This window comes from Anolis sagrei, chromosome Y, assembly GCF_037176765.1.
Source record: "Anolis sagrei isolate rAnoSag1 chromosome Y, rAnoSag1.mat, whole genome shotgun sequence".
Classification (NCBI taxonomy): domain Eukaryota; kingdom Metazoa; phylum Chordata; class Lepidosauria; order Squamata; family Dactyloidae; genus Anolis; species Anolis sagrei.
Genome location: NC_090035.1, coordinates 72,459,670 through 72,466,545, shown reverse-complemented (window position 1 = coordinate 72,466,545; position 6,876 = coordinate 72,459,670).

Sequence of the window (6,876 nt, the reverse complement as noted above, 5' to 3'; positions counted from 1 at the left end):
TGCCTTAGAAAACCCTAGGAAATCCATGAGGTCGCCATAAGTCCACAGGTGACCTGAAGGCATAGAAACACATAAAATCTGACATTGGTCCCTTCCCCAGAGCAAGTTGCTTCTGGTGTGAGATGCTTGACTGTCTGCAGGGATGTTGCCCAGGGGACTCCCAGATATGTTACCATCCTGTGGGGGGGGGGGGGGCTTCTCTCATGTCCCTGCATGGGGAGCTAGAGCTGGCAGATGGGAACTCACTCCATCTCACAAATTTGAACCACCGACCTTCAAGTCACCAGTTCAGCCGGCACAACGGTTTAACGCACTGCGCCACTGTGGTAAAGCTACCTCTGGTAGCTTTTCTTGCCTAAGAAAATCCTGTGAAATCCATGAGGGCGCCATAAGTCCACAGGTGACTTGAAGGCACAGAAATCTAACTTTGGTCCCTTTCCCTTCATTTTTTTTACATGTCAGAAACGACTTGAGAAACTGCAAGTTGCTTCTGGTGTGAGAGAATTGACTATCTGAAGGGCCATTGCCCAGGGGATGCCTGGATGTGTTACCATCCTGTAGGAGGCTTTTTCATGTCCCCTGATGGGAAGCTGGAGCTGACAGATGGGAGCTCACCCCATTTCACAGATTTTGACTGCCGACCTTCAGGTTGGCAGTTCAGTTGGCACAAGGGTTTAACTCATTGCACCACCCTGACAAAGCTACCTCTAAATATTCCTTGCCTAAGAAAACCTTATGAAATCCATGCGTCCACAGGTGACTTGAAGGCACAGAAGCACATTAGGTCTGACCTTGGTCCTTTGGAACTGTAGAGGAGAGTCTACTGAAAAAGCCAGTACCTGCCGCATACCAGTATTGCCATCTGTTGAGGAGTTACAGAAGTGGAGGCATTACTTTTCATTCAACTCTTGTAGAGGGCTGACTCTAGAGCTCTTCAACATGCCGGAAGTCAGCCACCACAATATGTATACTAATGATAATCCATTTTGGCATTTATACTATATAAAAATGCTCAAAATGGAACTAATACTATGATGCTGCTGTCCTGACAATCAAAAGAATGAATGACTCTGGAGAAGAGAAAGGGGGAAGTCTCACTCCGTCAGTCCTGGGAGGGTTGTGCATCTTTGTGAGTCAGAGAGATGTTTGTCAGCTCTGAACTGTTAATAGGAGTGTGACAAATATTTCAGAGACGCTGCTCATGTGAAGGTTTGGCAATGCTTTTCCTTTCCTCTCTGTCAGGCATCTAGTACAGCTGCATTACAATCCGCACCATGCATACGATGATGATAGGATCAAAACTGTGCACCTTGCGTGCGTAGGCATAGGAGCTAAAAAGTTGTATTCAGAATAATATGGGTTTCATTGACAATTGCTCTGCCAAGGGATTTCACCTAAGACGGTATAGTGAATTGGGCATCTGACGCCAAGCAGAAGGGTTTTAGGATCCTAGTTGACACAAGGGTCAAATACATATTAAAAGCTGTCCTGTGATGCTTGCTAGTTGTGTACCTTCAGATCCACTCTGGCATTTGGTGACCTTGGCATGTGGTTTTCTTGGCAAGATTTGTTCAGAGGAGGTTTGCCATTGTCTTCTTCCAAAGCAGAGAGTCATTTATCCAATTTCACCCCATGGACTACCATGGCTGGGTGAGGATTTGAATCCCGGTCTCCTGGAGTCCTGGTCCAATGGTCTTACTTACTTACTTACTTACTTAGGCGATCCCTCGTTGGATGAGTAAGATGGTCTTCCATGATGAGTTTCCTTGTGGATTCGTAGATGGCTGTGGAGCCCTATTCTTGACCCGCATTTTCTCCCACAGTGAGGGCATTGGTTTCCAGGTGGAAGGTGGTCCCGGTCGGGGTTGGCTTGACGCGCCTTCCTCCTGGCACGTTTCTCTCTTTCACCCTCCACTTGTGCCTCCTCGAATTCTGCAGCACTGCTGGTCACAGCTGACCTCCAGCTGGAGCGCTCAAGGGCCAGGGCTTCCCAGTTCTCAGTGGCTATGCCAGAGATTTTAAGGTTGGCTTTGAGGCCATCTTTAAATCTCTTTTCCTGTCCACCAATGTTACGTTTTCCGTTCTTAAGTTCAGAGTAGAGCAACAGCTTTGGGAGACGGTGGTCAGGCATCCGGACAACATGGCCGGCCCAGCGGAGTTGGTGGCGGAGGGCCATCACTTCAATGCTGGTAGTCTTTGCTTCTTCCAGCAAGCTGATGTTTGTCCGCTTGTCTTCCCAAGAGATTTACAGGATTTTCCGGAGGCAGCGCTGATGGAATCGTTCCAGGAGTTGCATGTGACGTCTGTAGACAGTCCACGTTTCGCAGGCATATAGCAGCGTTGGGAAGACAATAGCTTTATAGACAAGCACCTTGGTATCCCTACGGATGTCCCAGTCCTTGAACACTCTCTGCTTCATTTGGGAAAACGCTGTACTCGCAGAGCTCAGGCGGTGTTGTATTTTGGTGTTGTAGTTTGGTCCATTGGTCAACACACTGCATCATGCTAGCATTGTACAAAAGTATAGAAAGTTTTAGACGCAATGTAGTGGTTTGATCTTGTTATCGAAAAATTGACCCCTCTCCATAAAATAATGAATTAAACACATTATTTCTATTTAATAGGTTATTCTGGTGGTGCAGCAGATTAAGCTGTTGAACTTGCTGAGCAAAAGGTCGGCGGTTCGAATCCGGGGAGCGGGGTGGGCTCCCATTGTTAGCTCAGCTCCTGCCAACCCAGTAGTTTTAAAAACATGCAAATGTGAGTAGATCAATAGGTACTGCTCTGGCGGGAAGGTAATGGTGCTCCATGCAGTCATGCTGGCCACATGACCTTGGAAGTGTCTATGGACAATGCTGGCTCTTCAGCTTAGAAAGGGAGATGAGCACCATCCCCCAGCATTGGACACAACTAGACTTAATATCAACAGGAAACCTTTACCTTTTCTAATAAATATATTTTATTAAATTAATACAACGTCTGCAGATGCGAAAGTCCTATGGTTCAGTCTTTCTCAAAGGTCCATCTCTGCAACTACCCAGAACTTAGAAATTCCTGAAATGAATAAATCAATCATCTACTAAACCCAAAGCCCTGGGAAGGTGGGTGGGGAATGTTTCTAAAAAAATAAGCTAACCCTAAATAGCTTGTGAAATAATAATAATAATAAAACTTTATTTATACCCCGCCACCATCTCCCCGAGGGGACTCGGAGTGGCTTACATGAGGCCAAGCCTGACAACACATCAATAAAACAAAAGGCAATAAGCAAATAAAACAATTAATATAAATCACATATAAACAGTAACACGCAAGAATTTAAAAACCCATGGCCGGGCCAAATGTAATAGTTTAAAATTTAAAAAATGAACACTGGGCATGAACAGAGGTAGGATGTATCTGGTAAGAGGGTTTTAAAAGAAATAAAGGGAGAGCAACCCAACGAGTAGTTAAAGTGCTTTTGAGGACATTTTTCTGGGAATTATTTCTTTGTTCAGGGAGGCACACTGGAACAGCCACGTTTTCAGACTCCTCCTAAAGACTGCCAATGTGGGGGGCTTGCCTGATATCCTTAGGAAGTGAGTTCCAGAGTCGGGGGGCCACCACAGAGAAGGCCCTCTCCCTTGTTCCCACCAATCGTGCGAAGGGGCCTGCTCTCGCTCCCGCCTGCGAAGGGGGCGGGAGCAAGAGCAGGGCCTCTCCAGATGATCGTGTGGGTTCATACACAGAAATGTGTTCAGAAATGGCTTAGAAATGGAGATGAGCACTAATGCCCAGAGTCAGACAATAATCCAGAATATCAAGGCAGATAATGCACAATATCTGCTCAGAACTGGATTATCTGAGTCCACATTACCATATAATCCAGTTCAATGTGGATTTTATATAGCTGTGTGGAAGGGGCCCCAGAGAGATTTCTCTTATGACTACATTCATCGTTATGATTTATTTATGAAATATGAACGGGGGGGGGGGGGGGGGGTGCACATATATGTGTGTGTTATATTAACTGGGACTGAGGTGTGCTCGCAAGGCCAGGAACAGATATGATCGAGCAGCCCCAGAAAAACTTTAAACCATAGGATATGTAAGTGCTTGTGGAACTATTGGATCTTGTAAAATTGCTGGTGCTTGGGAAATTGGTTTGGTGTCCTGCTAAAAGGGAATCCCCAAAGATAGGCAAAGTAAACAGGAAAAGATCCCCTTTAAGATAAAATTAGGAAGATATCCAGGAGTTTCAGAAATATCAGATACGAACTGCACCTCAATAAAAACTGTATTGTTCTGTATGTTTTCCTTGAACTGTCTATATTTGCATAGGGCTCTTCATTGTCTCTGAGGCCGGCTCCTTTTTGTATATACATATTCATATAATACCATCATAGGCTATTTACATTGCCATAAACCATATTATTAAACCTAAGTCTGGGCAGGCATTCTGAACGGCTCCAGCTTCAAATGGAAAAATGACAGCTCTCCGTTCTTCCCACTGTGGGAGAAACTCCATCCATCTCTGACATCAGTGGGGATCTTCCGCCAGCGAAAGTCCGGATCCTGGCTTGATAATTTCTGAGTCAATCAGGAGAGGGAGCGGGCCTTTTGAATGGTTTTCAAAGGGGATAAAATGTCTTGCACTGTTTTGCAAGAGTATGTCCTATTCTTTTTGAGCAGAAACTCTGTATCAGAAATCCTTTCACGCCTATAGGTTAATAAACTTTTGTTCATTGCTTTCAAACCTGATCTGCATTTCATCATGTGGCTGTGAAGGTAGCACGGTGCGCCGGGCAATGAATCTACACCACTACTTAAGTGGCTAGCTGATTTTGGCTTCAATCTTTGGGCCTAGGACTCTGGAATATAAGGGTTGAAATCCCCGCTCAGCCATGAAACCCACTGGATGACTTTGGGCAAATCTCAGAGCTCAATCTTCTCCTTTCCTAGGTAAACAAGCCCCCCCCCCCCCCCGAAATTCTCATGGTGGTTCGCGAAAAGGCCTTACTGGTGCATTATTTAATCTGTTACGTTTATTCATATCATGATCTGATCACCATACTCAATATATCCCATATGCATGGGGGTACTGGGGTAATGATACAAAAGGTTTGCTAGGGTAGACCCTCTTTCACTCAGACTCAGCCCCCCCCGAAACTCAGCCCCCCCCCAAAAAAAACCCCTGAAAAAAAATTAGCCCCTCCCGAAACAAAATCCTGGCTACGGGCCTGGTTGTGGGCCTCATCCCGTCCATTAAGTTATTGGGATGCAATGACTGATCCCTCTAATTTAGAATCTACACAACTCTGGTAGTTCAGGAATTCAAACGGAAGGCAAAGCATTACTGGAATTCAAGCAGCATGGATAACCGGAGAGGAAGTTACATTCCAAAGGTATAAACAACGGAGAGATTTACTACGGTGTGCCGTTTTACAAGTCCAGGCTAATTTAGTAAATACAGCTCTGAAGCTTCTAAAATGCCACACAGCAATTCATATGCTCTGTCTTTAACCCAATAAAGGGATTGCCACAACATACAAAATCTGAATTTTCCCTGTGGACAATGCAGTGATTCATCAGCAAGAGGTTGTTTTCATGGCATGAGTGCAACCTGCATGGGTTTAGGGTATAAACTGAATGAACTACTCAAGAAGGTACACTTAGGTGATCCCTTGTTGTCCGGGGAGAATAGTCTTCCAGGATTAGTGTATTTACGGTGAGTCCGTAGGTAACTATTCTTGACCTGCATCTTCTCCTGCAGTGAGGGCATTGGTTTCCAGGTGGAAGGCGGTCCTGGTCAGGGTTGGCTTCATGTGCCTTCCTCTTGGCACGTTTCTCTTTTTCAGCTTCCATTCATGCCTTTTCACATTCTACATCACTGCTGGTCACAGCCGACCTCCAGCTGGAACTCTCAAGGGCCAAGGCTTCCCAATTCTCAGTGTCTATGTCGGAGTTTTTAAGGTTGGCTTTGAGCCCATCTTTAAATCTCTTTTCCTGTCCTCCAACGTTCCGTTTTCCGTTCTTGAGTTCGGAGTAGAGCAACTGCTTTGGGAGATGGTGGTTGGGCATCCTGACAATGTGGCCGGTCCAGTGGAGTTGATGGCGGAGGACCATCGCTTCAATGCTGGTGGTCTTTGCTTCTTCCAGTTTGTCTTCTCAAGAGATTTGCAAGATTTTCCAGAGGCAGCGTTGATGGAATCGTTCCAGCGGTTGCATGTGACATCTGTAGACAGTCCATGACTCACAGGTGTACAGTAGGGTTGGGAGGACAAAGAAGGTAAACCTATGTTAGGGACAGGAGCATGGCATAGTTCAGTGGTTTTAAGCGGTACCTAATTTCTCTAATCAAAGCTAAAGCTGTTGTTGAATTACTTAGGTAAACAATGAGCTAGGCTGACAGTTGGCAGTTTACGGCAACCTGGGGCTTTGAACTTGCAACCTTTTGGTTGATAGATGATTTACCAGTTTTGCTAAACCTCCGGCCCTTCCAGCTGTGCTAAACCTCTATCTCCCTACCTACCTACCTACCTACTAGGCCTGGGCGGTTTCGTTTCATTAATTCGTAATTCGTTAATAATTCGTTAATTTTTTCAATTACAAAACGATAACGAACCATTCTGGAGCAATTTTTTAAAAAACCGAATTTTTAAACACGTTTTGTAAATGCTTCGTATTTCGTTATTGTATTCGTTTCGTTATTGTTCTGAGGTCGTTTCGTTATTATTTCCGCATGTCTGGGGTACGTTTTTTGTTTAATTAGTGAAAAAAAATTATAATATCACACCAACAGTCAACAACAGAGGGAGAGGGAAGCTTCAGAAGTTTTTGGAGGTTTTTTAGCGTATTTCGCGGTCGCGTCCGCCATTAACGAATCGATTCGTTATT